Genomic DNA, 13,460 nt, shown 5'->3' on the forward strand with positions numbered 1-13,460 from the left:
CGGGATATTTATTTTGCAGGAGCTTGATAAGTGGATGGGTCGCAAGTGTGCAGGTTAATTAGCAGCAGGAGGGAATGACAAACACATAAACACACGGGGAAGAAAAGGGACAAAGGTCAAGTAAACACTGTTCCTACAGTGGCAATTTTACACACATGAGCCAATTATAACTGTCTACATGATGACATTAGATGCTAGACCGACTTCATAATGTTGAGAATATAATGTACCAATCAGCCAAAACATCCATTTTGAAAGATTACATTTTCTTTCTTGTGCTGACAGGGGTGAGTCCAGGATCAGACGTTTAGGGGTGCTCACATATAGAAGTCTATTGTGGAGAACTCTTTTTTTTTTTTCTATAGCTGAACAATCACTTTTTTTGCACTATAACAATCGTCCCTATCTATCCACTGACTCATCTGGTTCTTCCTTTCCTCATTCTCTCCATCCTCCTCCCTCCCTCTTTACACTTACAATCAGACATTTGACAACCTGATAATGAGACTCATAAGTCAACTCTGTTTCTTTAGGATTGCTTTAAGTGTTTGCCTACATTAACTTTACATATTGTCACTTTAACTGACCACCTTAATGCACACACACTGGCTGCCTCGCCTCTCTGTTTCTCTCTCTTTTCTGTTTCCTTGTGACCAGCAACATTATCTGCTTTCCTCTTCAGCATGAAGTTTGATGAAGTTGCCCAAAATCATACCTTGCGTTTAGGATTTTTTCATCAGCGATTCTGTTGTCATAACAGCAGGTGAGCTGCATGTGGAGGCAGATTGTTGTTAAATACAGTATGTAGCAGATCAAAACCAATGTACACCAAACAACACTGCAACAACCAGGAGCACTTACAACTGACATTAAATAGGAGAAGTCATAATACAATCAGTGTGTTTACAGGAGGGATGTAACACCAGAGAGTACCTCTCCCTCTGTAGAGCATGTGTGATTGACAGTAGATGGGAGGTGAAGAGCGAGGGCTGACTGCCTTCGAGTAAATCAATCGCGGTTGGCATTGATGGATTTAAAATGAATGTAAGTATAAAATGCTAAAATCGGTTGCCGAATATTCTTGGGGGGCTGTGAATTTACCTGGATCTATCTGTGTGAAACACTGGACAGTTGCAGGTTATGGGTTGTAAAATATGCTATTCCATGTTGGTCATGCAAAAGTACTCTGAGTACTCTTTTCTTGGTAGGTAAGGTTGTAACGTAACAAGTAACTTTTTCATTGGCAGTAATCATGTAACATAATAAGTTACTTTCAAAAGTAAGGCTACCCATCACTGCATGAGACCAAGACAAGACAAGAGAGAGGTAAATGGAATAAACACAAGGAATGTGGGAGTGGCACAGCTGGACTATGACAAATGGATCATGACAAAATTATAGCAGCAATAGCAGGAGTGAGTCATTGTCTCTGGTCAGGTTACCAAAAAGTCCCAAGTTATACTGTCAGTAGTATACCAGTTTAACATCCTGCTACAACATGATTTTGCAATACTGTCATTACTCTCACAAGTGTATTAAAAGTAATAAAAGTATATTAAAAATAATGTGCTTCACTGCTTCTGTTTTCCTGGCTAACATCGTATTTTGGAAGGTAAACAAAGTACCTAACTCAAGCTTGAGGATGGATTGTTTCCAAGTTCAAACCATTTTCCATATATTGTAGCACACTGGAGCAATGTGCGACTATTTAGGTTTTAGGCCTCAATTGAAGACGATTAAATAACCAGAGTGCTCTTCGTGGAACTTCAGCTGGCTCCATTAATGTTACACAAAAGCTCCCTCTACTTCACCATCCTTGCCAGTATTTATGTATGATGGTGTGGTAAAATTTACAAGCCCTGTGACTACTGCATATAATTACATATATTGCTTTGTGTGTGTGTGTGTGTGTGTGTTGTTTTTAACAACTAATTGCTGTTGAGATGCCTAATCCTACCCCTTGTCCTACTCTGAGAATGAATTATTAACCTACAGGCTCCCAAAACACATGTAGGCCTATATTTCATTTGTATTCCTATTTTAAGCTAATAAAGACATACATATTTTCTTGTAAATAGTTTTTCTTTCATTAGGTATGATCCCTTACATTGCAAAAAGAGTAAAAAGAGGTAGAATCAAGTTTGACTAGAGCATACCTTTTATTTTTGTAATGTTACTGCAAAAAAAAAAAAAAATACCGTCATATAAATTTTAGGTCATATCACCCACCCCTACCTTGGAATAAGTATTCCAGAGAGTTAGTTAACAGTGACTGCATTTACATGCAGACTTATATTCCACTATTATTCTACTACTATATACTAAAATATGACAATGTTCAGAATTTGATATAGCTCATGTAAACAGCATAATCTGTTTGGATATTCTAAATTAGGCCTTATTCCAACAGTAGATTTTTGGGAATGCCAATTTTATTCCAGTTTTAGGAGCATTCTTTGGACATGTGCACAGCGCAATTGGAATATGTGTGTCAGTGTGCGTTTTTACTGCAGCACACTGCTTCTTGCCTGTTCACAATCAGCTCTGCACATTCCATAGCCAACAGATTTTTAAGGCTTCGGTAGAATGAACAAAAGCAAAGCCCACATTTTTTTAATCAAAACATGGTTGTAGGACGCCCCCGTAACTCAGCTGATAGAGTGTGCACACTATGTGCCAAGACCAAGTCTTTATCACAGCTACCCAGGTTTGATTCCAGCCTGGGCCCTTTGCTTTCTTCTGTTTCCCGTCATTCTTTAGCTGTCTCTATCATATGGCAAAATAAAAATGACAGTGGCACTCAGTAGAGCACATACATCCACTAAGGCTTAACAGTTCCCTTAAGCCAATCAAGCCTTATCCAATATCAAACGCGATAGCCCATTATCACTCTAAATTTTAAACCACCCATAACTGCTTAACCATAATTGAAGCTCAACAGATTTAGGATCCACATCAAATTGTACTCACTCATAGATACCAGCCACCTAAATATGCTTATTTTTTCCTGCAGATACATTAGTCCCCTGGGCAATTAATGAAAAAGATGAACACCCTATCTCGCAATGTTAAACGAAGGAATTCCTGGATCAGTCCCTTACTCCAGATCCGCACCAAAAGTTAATAGGGTTTCTTCTTGGTGGATAGTTTCGTGTAAATCCATCAAGTAGTTTTTGTGAAATTCTGCTGACAACCCAACCAACCTACAAATGGTGAAAACATGATCCCTTCTGCGGAGGTATGCACGATTCCAAAGATCTTACCAAGTACCCATTTGGTGAAATTCATTTGCCTCTGTCAGCTAACACAATAACCACCAGCCACTACAGGCAATGCATATTCTTGAAAGATTCTTTTCTAGAACATGAAATTAGAATAGAACATCTAGATTCCCAAAAAATACAATTCTAGAAAATGCAATGGAATGTTTAATCGAAAAGACAATCTCATTATTATTTCAAAATACAACATTGTAGAATTAAATATTCAACAATAGTTTTTTCTAATTCATAACACATTTTGTTTATAAACTATAATGTCAATTTCTCATAATAGATTCTATCCTAGACCACAGACATAGAAGAGAATACACAATTCCAATTTCTTATTAGAATGTGTAGAATTTTGTAGAGAAGAGAATAGGATAGAATATCAGAATATGATTTAAAAGAGCATTAATGATTCTAGAGGGGGAACTCCTGTGGGCATTGGGCTGGCCTCTGGGCAAGGACTCATTTCTGCTGTGTCCAGCTTAACGCTCAGGAACTCAAGGAGAGCGGCCGAATCAATTATATTTTCGTCAGAGGGGAACGACTAAATGATTGATCAGGTTTTTCAATTTGAAAAGTGAAAAGCCAGATTTGTCATGCGAAGGGCCAATCAGCAGAAAATCATCATGGAGGTAAAGGCAAAGCAAGGCAAGTTTATTTGTATAGCACAATTCAGACACAAGTCCACTCAAAGTGCTTTACAGGGGCATAAAATTACATTAAAAGAAATTTAAAATTGCATTTAAAAAACATTAAAAACAAGTTGGAAGACACCAAGAAACAAAACATTAAAACATGTTAATAAATAAGAAAGTAAGCTAAAATAGAGAAGGTAGATAGGTTTAAAAGAGACAAGACTAGATAATAAAAGTCACAGCACAGTTCAAAGCCTTGAAATCGTGTCAATGATAAAGCTTTGGCAAACAGAAAGGTCTTCAGCCTTGATTTAAAAGAAGTGAGATTTGGAACAGAAGTTTTTAGAAAACTGCAGGATTTTGAAATCTATGACAGAAAGGAAGCCAGTTTATGCATCTAAGAACTGGAGTGATGTGATCAAATTTTTTGGTTCCTGTTAGGACTCAAGCAGCAGCGTTCTGAATCAGCTGCAGCTGTCTGATGGATTTTTTGGAGAATCCTGTAAATAGAGCATTAGAGTAGTCGAGTCTGCTGAAGATAAATGCGTGGACAAGTTTTTCCAAATCCTACTGAGACTAAGTCCTTCTATCCTGGATATATTTTTAGTGATAGTAGGCTGACTTTGTAATTGTCTTAGTGTGGCTGCTGAAATTCAAGTCAGTCCATTATTACACCAAGGTTTCTGGCTTGGTTTGTAGTTTTCAACATTATAGATTGAAGCTGAGCAGAAACTTTTAGTCATTCTTCCTTGGCTCCAAAAACAATTATTTCAGTCATATCTATGTTTAACTGGAGAAAACTCTGAAACATCCGATCATTGATTTGTTCAACACATCTACTCAGTATTTGTATGTGATTATAGTCCCGTGGTGATATGGTTATGTAAATGTGTGTGTCATCTGCATAACTATGGTAACATATTTTGTTGTTTTCCATTATCTGAGCTAGAGGAAGCATATAAATGTTGAATAGTAGAGGCCCCAGAATGGAGCCCTGGGGTGCTCCGCTTGTCATTTTCATCCGTTCAGGTGTGTAATTATGTATAGACAAAAAGTTGTTTCTATCAATTAGATAGCATTGAAACCAATTTAGTGCTGTACCAGAGAGTCCCTCCCAGTTTTCCAGTCAGTCCAGCAGTATATTGTGGTCGACCGTGTCAAATGCAGCACTGAGATCCAGTAATACTAAGACTGAAATTTTGCCACTGTCTGTGTTTAAATGAATGTCATTGAGGACCATGACAAGAGCGGACTTAGTGCTATGATGTGGTCCAAATCCTGATTGGAAGACATCAAAACAGCCATTTAAAGCAAAGAGGGGACTCTGTTTTAAAAAATACAGCAAAGGGACTTGATTATAAAGCTAAACGTTAATGCAAGCGAAAAGATGCCTCTGCCAAGGATGAATTGGAATTACTTCAAGTGCATCTATTTTATGGGCTTTGGAAAGCCATGCACGCTGATTAACTAATTTGATGCCCTTGATATCATTATTGATGGAGGAATAATGAAAAGCAAAAGTCCCTGGTGCTGAAAAGACTAAATGCTAGGAGTTGGCCCTGGGTGAGAATCGAGTGAAAGATTGAAAACAGTCTTGAGTATTTTTTCATTGCTATGACTTTGAGACTAGTGTGAAACACAGGGAATAGCGAGGCATTATATGGGCCACTTAAATAGTCATTATCAAACTCCTTTTTGAGTAGTAGGCACACTACTGTATGTCCGGGCACTTCTGACATGTAAAAGGAGGCTAGGTATGTGACAACCCAATTTTTAGGTCTATTTTTGCTGAGAAGAGACTCCAAATCTCTAGATGAAACAAAAAGTTGTTTGGCCACAATGAGCAGCAATATGTTTGGAGGAGAGAAGGTGAGGCCTGTAACCCCAATAACACCATAACTACTGTCAAGCATGGTGCTGGTAGTATTATGCTGTGGGCTGTTTGGCTGCCAGTGGATCTGCTGCTCTACAGAAAGTAAATGGAATAATGAAGAAGGAGGATTATCTCCAAATTCTTGAGGAAAAGTCACCAGTCAGAAGATTGGGTCTTGGGTGCAGTTGGGTGTTCCAACAGGACAATAATCCCAAACACACATCAAAAGTGGTAAACAAATGGATCAATCAGGCTAGAATTGAGTTTTTGGAATGGTCTTCCCAAAGTCCTGGCTTAAACCCCATCGAGAACATGTGGACTGGAAGCCAACAAATCTAGTTGAACTTCACCAATTCTATCAAGAGGAGTGGTTTAACATTCAGCCAGAGGACGACCAGAAGCTTGTGGATGGCTATCAAAAGCAGCTAACTGAGGTGAAAATGGCCAAAATGACCAAATATTAGAATTACTGTATGTATATTTTTGATCCAGCAGATTTGGTCAGAATCAGACTATAATACTATAATAAATTCATTATTGAACCGAACTATAGACATCATTGGAACTGAAGACTGCTGTGATATACAGTACATACATTTAGAATTCCTGCAGTGCCCTGGCTCTGAGTTATATACTAATTGGCATGAATTATTTAGAAGAGAACCAATTAAACACTGACTCCAAAGTGACATAATCCTTTCCGGGAACCTTCCATGAATTTATAGTCCTTGCTGTGACATTTTTCATAAACTATCGGAACAATTAAATACAGTCTTGTTTTTGTTGTCATGACTGTAAACTATTTTCAATGTTTAAACATAGTCTTTCAACTGTCTTTACTCTCCAAACTTTTCCTTAATTTAGTCACAGCTAGATTTCAGGGTGTGTGCATGAGGCTGTAATGTGGGCCAACAGGCGTCCAGTGCCTGTCACTAGAATGAAACAGCTGCATGATTTATGAGGAAGTGATTGACACACACACACATTCACACACACACACACACACACACACACACACACACCGTCCAACAATGGTCCAACTCCATAAATTGGTGCAGGGGAGCCAGGCTAAATTGGGTTGATTTGTTTCATTTAGCAGCACACTCAGGTCCAACACATAAAGACATGTCACCACCAGCAAATGGAAAAATAGGAAAGAGGAACGGAGGGAAAAATCGCACTGGCCATATGTTGTACAACCAGTGCTGTGAATAATTTAGCAAGGATGCATGCAATGTCTCCTGAGATTGTACTGAGAGCTGTTTAATGATCGTTTGAAGGGAAGGAGAGGCTGGATTGGTTAATTACACAACACATTAAGGAGGGTGGAAGCAGGAGAGATTTCTCATAAGATCATCAGATTTAATTCTACACAAAGTTTAAGTAGTAATCTTTGACAATTTAAATCAAACCAATCTATCTTCATTTGCTCTATTTTTAGTTACATTTTAAATGGAGGATTAATTGAACATATGCAGTTCATGAGTCTGTCTGCAGGTCTGTTTTTATGAGATGTTTGATTTGTTGCACGCTGTGCTTGGCACAACCCTCAGGAACTTGAAAAACGTATATTTTGTTTCATGAGTCATTTTCCATTAAATAAAGGAAAAAACATTCAGTTGAATACTCATTTAACTTCAGCTAAGACTTGATTTTTGTTAATTCAAGCAACCTGCCCAAATTTCCAATAGTCATACATGTTTTTTTATTTCAGTATTTATTTTTAAATATTTGCTCAAATACCTCATCCATATAATTGTACAAACTATTTAAAGGACAATAGGTTAAACCCCTCGTGGGCTGAGAAAATCATTTAAGATTATTTTAATAAAAAGGATACAGTAATAGGGTTGAATGGATACATTACCTTTTATTGTAGATCATGACATAAATATGACAAATTAATACAGCATCAAAGGAATGTTGTTTAAAATATTAAAACAAGACGAATAGGAGTGATAAAAAAGTAAACATACAAGTTACTTGTAAGTTGATTTATTTATCATTAAACAGGCTTGCAAAAAAAAAAACTATTCCATACTATTGAGTAAAGAGAATAAATGGTTAATGCTAGAATTGTCATAACCTAGCTCTCGGCCATTCGAAAAATGGGAAAGGACGCGGAGTGCAAAATGAACCTTATTAATTTATTATAATCAACATAAGAAATAACAATAATAATATCAATAACCTACAAATGAGGTGTGCATGTCAGTGGCACAGTGGTGTAAATGTGGATTTGTGGAGAAGATAGTGTGGTGTAGGTGTTGGTGGAGCAAAACAATAGTTTAAATATACCAAGAAGGTGCAGGCGATGAGAGGAAAGCAAGAGACAAGAGAAAGCCAGCCCAGTTAGAGGCCAGATTTATATCCTCCGGAGTGCTGAGTCCAGGAGGTTACAAAGCACTTATTGTATACACTCACTCAATTTGTCCTCTAGTACGAGGACAGTGACAGGCCGTGCAGCATTACACACGAGTGGCAGCACAGTATTTATATGTGCAGAGATCAGACTGACTGTTCCACCTGCCAAAATGATCACGAGAATCAGTGTTATCCCCCACCCTAGGATATCATTTGAAAGTGGAAGCTTGATACGTGAACACTATTTTTTTTAGTTATTGAAGTTTAGTTACGATGAACTTGGGCTGCATTTTGATCAGGGCTCTGAATGAGAATATAGAGTGTAACGATTGTGTGTGAGAACTGTCACTGACTTTATTTCCAGGCTTCAAATATTCATACAATCCATATGTACAGGTGCTGAGGATGTACTGGGTAAGGTGACCAAAGAAGGCAGTGTGTGTGTGTGTGTGTGTGTGTGTGTGAGCCACAGTGTCTCCAGTGCGCTCTGTGCGTCTGACAGCAGTAATGTTTACTGCAGCAGAAATACACACAGAAACAATCTGTAAACTAAAATGGTACTGAGTGGTAAATCCACAGTATCAGAAGATATTATTAAAGCAATGTCGCTCTGTTCGGCACTTCTTTGATGCTTTTTTTTTTGTTATCTTGAATTTGTACAGCCAATGATGATAATGTCATCTGTTAATTAACGTGGTTCAGGTGAAAATGACTCAGTATGTTCACACATAATATCGGGGAAAGACAGGCCAGATTCCACCTGACACATCCTGCACTTAAACAGCTGTGGAGCTCCACAAATGACCACAAGCGTCAGCACAGTCCAGCCATCTCTGCTGCACTCTAGGGGATGTGATGGTGTCACAGCGCTCATGAAATATCTAGTGGGCTGGCTTTGCTTGTACATTTTTCAATTGAAAGTTGCTTATGAAATAAATGCATACAAGCACAAGTACACTTAGCACGGCTGGTTTGAAGGTTTATCATGATGTGGATTTATGATAAAAGTTTGATATTAAGTGGGATTAAATGTTTGAGAGGCATTATTTTAAAATCTGGCTTCAATTCACCACCTTACCATCTGCGTCACCAATTCCCCTTGCCTCAAAAATGTTCTTACACATGGGTCAGAGTTTGCTTACAGGTGTGCACATTCTCCCATCAGGTTTGTTAGATCACAACTTTTGAGTGGGAAGTGGTGTACGACTCTTTCAGGCCCCCAAACCCCCCTAACCCTTTGGATGATTGGACTCGATAAGACATTCTCATTCATTGTTTTGAAGTGTACTATGACATGTTTAAAGCAAATGTTCAAGATTTATTGAGGTAAATCAAGTTGCCTTATGATGATGATCACATACTGTATATCAGTATCATAAAAACTTATGATACCTGCAGTGGGTTAACCTTTGAAAGAAAACAATGTGGACAATAATGAAAACACAGGTTCTTTGTCTCTCCTCACACCAAGCAGCTTTCTGTAGGGGGAAGACACTTCATTGTTGATGCTATTATGTTACTGGTACAGTTATTCTGATGATTTACTGTACCCAAATGGAGCCTAAAGGCGTTAATGAAGCATCTGTGACACTTTTATCACCAACATGCACCATTAATTAACTCTGGAAGGTGATGTCTGTCTTGATAATAGCATCTCAAGGACAAATATTCATTTTGACATTGCTCATTGGAGTTACTAAAGAATCTTCAGCCGGGAAATGTAACCATTCTATCAAGTGTGCTGAGAGGGAAAGTGTTCTCTGTATTGCACAGTCTGATGAGCCATAAAAACAGGCTCACAGGAAGTCTTAATGATTTGGAAAGGTCACAACCTTTTGTTTCAGACACATAATAGGCGGTGGGAGGAGGAGTTAGAGGAGAGGGTGGTTGGCAGAGCAGTAGGGGGGCCACATTGGTGGCAAGACAGATGAATTAAGATGGAGCACCATAATCTGTTGCACAGACATTACACAGCATGTTGCATTTAAATTGAATACTATCTTGTGCAGAGTAGACATGGTGGAGAGAAAGAGATTAAGAAGGAATAAAGGAAAGAGAAGCTGAGACACACATACGTGCAGCAATAAAGTAGCAATTCAACCATCCGGGGTGATGGATGCTTCAGAGGGGTACAGCTGAGGCATTTCCTTTGAGAAGTTGGGGAGTTTTGAAACATAGAGTTGCCAGAGTTGAGAAATTCATGAGATTCAATACAAGTCTCTGCAACACGACATGTGACACAGAAGGCTGTACTGGGTTTAATTAAAGAAGTACATCTAGAGCAGCTCTCTGGGGTGTTCTCTGCTCAGTGCTCCAGGAGGTGCAAAGGCATGATAGGTTCTTGAGCAATGCTTCCCAGACTCACTGACCACTGATCAGACTAGGCCAAGCGATTATCCCCTGTAAAAGAGTTACAATCTGGAAATGCCCACATGAAAATAACACTCATTTCACAGGCTAAGATTAAATTTGTTGTGGGCTTTTTTGGTGTTTTGCCGATATTATGACAAAGCTGAGCGTGCATAATGCATATTGTACGTGTTATTTTCGTTAATGCTGTACACATAATCCTTGAAAATACATGAAATGAAATGGTTGCTGGGAGCAGAGCCTAGAACTCCCAGCAGCGTTGCTCATACAGCTGCAGCTATGTCAGGAGGAAGGAACGATGTGGCCAGTGGGCGGAAAAAAGCATGAAATGTCAACAGAGGGGCCTGCTGCTGGGGCGAGGAGGTCTATTGTGTTAACGTCAATGAGCTTATTTTCCATGACTAAAAAGAGATGATGCTGACGTGACACCAACGTCATTGAACACTGTGATTATATCACCATGGTGTATTGATGAAAATAGACGAGACCAAAATCTCTCTCTATATGTTTTTAGTCAACAAAAAAGCAGACACAATATTTTAGACTGAATATCAAGAAATATCCGATCGAGAGTTCTCTGTGGTTACAGTTTGTTCGGTAGCATTTACTAATGTTAACTAGCTAACTAATGTAAATCAGAAAATTGGTTTGTGTCATGACATCTGTGTGTTTAATTGGACTACATGCATGTCTTGCTATGGGAAACTGATTCATTGTTCGGGTTGGGACAAATGAGTTGCATTTTTTGTGAATAAATGTGAATAAAATGGACAATAATTCATAACTTCATGTATCTTGCACTTCAGTTAAGAACCATAACCAACTGAACAAGTGTGTCATCTCTACTACAGTCCAAGCAATGTCAAAGCCCTTGATATGTCTTGCATGTCAGTCTTACAATTGTTGAGTTAAAAGTTTTTCTTTGTATCAGTTAAATGGCTGTTTATGATCAATTATTACTGAAATATCTGAATTGTACTTTCCATAATATCACGGTAGATCGTATTTTTAATATTTTTTTCAAATATGAGACATGATTTAACTATTGGAAAATATTATTAAATATTTGTTTCCCCTAGAGTTTGACATAATACTCAGACACTTGAACTTCCCGGTCAGTGTGGACTTCTGCACATTTCCCCCTGTTATTGACACTTATCTGCCCAATCAGATTCAGCAAGTAAAAGTCCCGCCCTTTCCGGTTCACAAAATTCTGATGTGATTTCAGGTTTATGTCTTGCTGTTGTGATTTGCACCCGTCAGCCACCGTAGAACAAGGACCAGCAGATGGTGATTCGAGTTCTTTCCTGCTATAACATTAGACACGTTTGTTGCAGTCGCACCGACACCCAATTCGGAACATCAGAGTCTGGCTCTGTCCAAACCACACTGTGATTCAAGGCACATGTTAGGTGGACGGACACTGTTCTACAGTTGTTTGTTCAAACCTTGTGCAGTTCAATCAGTAATAAATGAAATAAGCCCTAACCACAAGTGTATGAAAAATAGATTTGAGGCATCATTGCAATATAATGTGTGTGGCTGATGTGTCTTGCTCTCTAATATCAGAATAACGAAACACCTAGTCTTGGAGTATCAATTGTCCAATAAATGAGTACTGATATTGTTTCAAATATTTAGTCATCATTATTTGAAATAGTCAACATATTATCACATTATCTATTGTGGAATCAAAAAGAGTCTTATGCACAAAAAGTTTAGTCCCCTTAGTTGGGACATTAACTACTGAGTCCCTTCGGCCATGAGAGAGATGCCAGCCAGAGGTACCCCATCCTTAAGAGGGATAATCACTGCTGTGTAGTAATGTTCAACAAGGGCTCAGTGTGGTTACACACCGCAGCTCTATGTGAAATAGATGCTGCAGGGCAGACAGCTACATGACCTGATTTCCTCACTCAACTCACAGAATATTTAATTGGGAGACATACACAAAGACTTCAGGATTGACAAAGTAGGGCTGATGTATTCTGCAAAAAAGCAATAAGAGCAGAGGTGCATCATACCGGCTGTGAAATAAAATGGATCAAATACCGTGTGACAGACTACTGCACATTATACCCAGTCATGTGCAGTCCTGTGGTTCTATATCTGTCATGTAATTGGGAAGTGAACCACTAAGCTGAATTCCATTATAAATGGCTATTTAATGCCACAAGCTGTGTTAGCTCAGTGCTGGCAACAATAAAGCAGTGGCTGGTGTTACCTTCATCTCTGTCTTCCCTTACTAGTGAAATCAGGAACAGGAGTTTCAAAACATGAAAAATTTGAAGATTGAGTAGGCTGCTGCTGACTTGTTTTAATGCAAGTCACGTCACATTTGTCTTTGACAGGCCTCTGTCTGATCTATCAGCAAAACAACACCAAGGATGGCTGGGAACATGGATCATTGAGCAAGGCTGAGAAATAAAGGCTGAAATGTGGAAACTAAGAAACAGGATCTTGCCAGAGAACTGCAGAAGTTGATAGTTATGTCACACCAAAAAAACAGAAGTATAGAGATTTAGTAATGAGCAAGGTGCAAGAGGGAGTTTTGACCATTTTATCAAGGATTTGAGACTGGTATTGATGGACTGTAAGTATGCTAGAACAGATGATACGTCACCATCAACTGAGTGCAGAAGAGTCTACTACATGTTGCTGAAGAGCAGAGACACTCCCAATCCTGAATCTCTTGACATGGGTTTGCCAACCCTCAGACGTTTTTTTATATTACGATCAGCTCACAGGCTGTGAGAAATGTGGGAGATGTACTCAGAGCAACAATATTAAACTTGGATTGATTCAAGTAAATGATGAGATGAGTTATGATGAGGTGTGGCTGTCTGAATCAGTAGTGTGTGGGTGAGTGAGTGTAGTCAATGCATGGTGCATGTCGGTGGTGCAGTACACAAAATAACTAAGTAAACTAAAATAGAAGGCCTACTCAAT

The sequence above is a fragment of the Pagrus pagrus genome (assembly GCF_965226575.1).
Source record: "Pagrus pagrus genome assembly, chromosome: 1".
NCBI lineage: Eukaryota > Metazoa > Chordata > Actinopteri > Spariformes > Sparidae > Pagrus > Pagrus pagrus.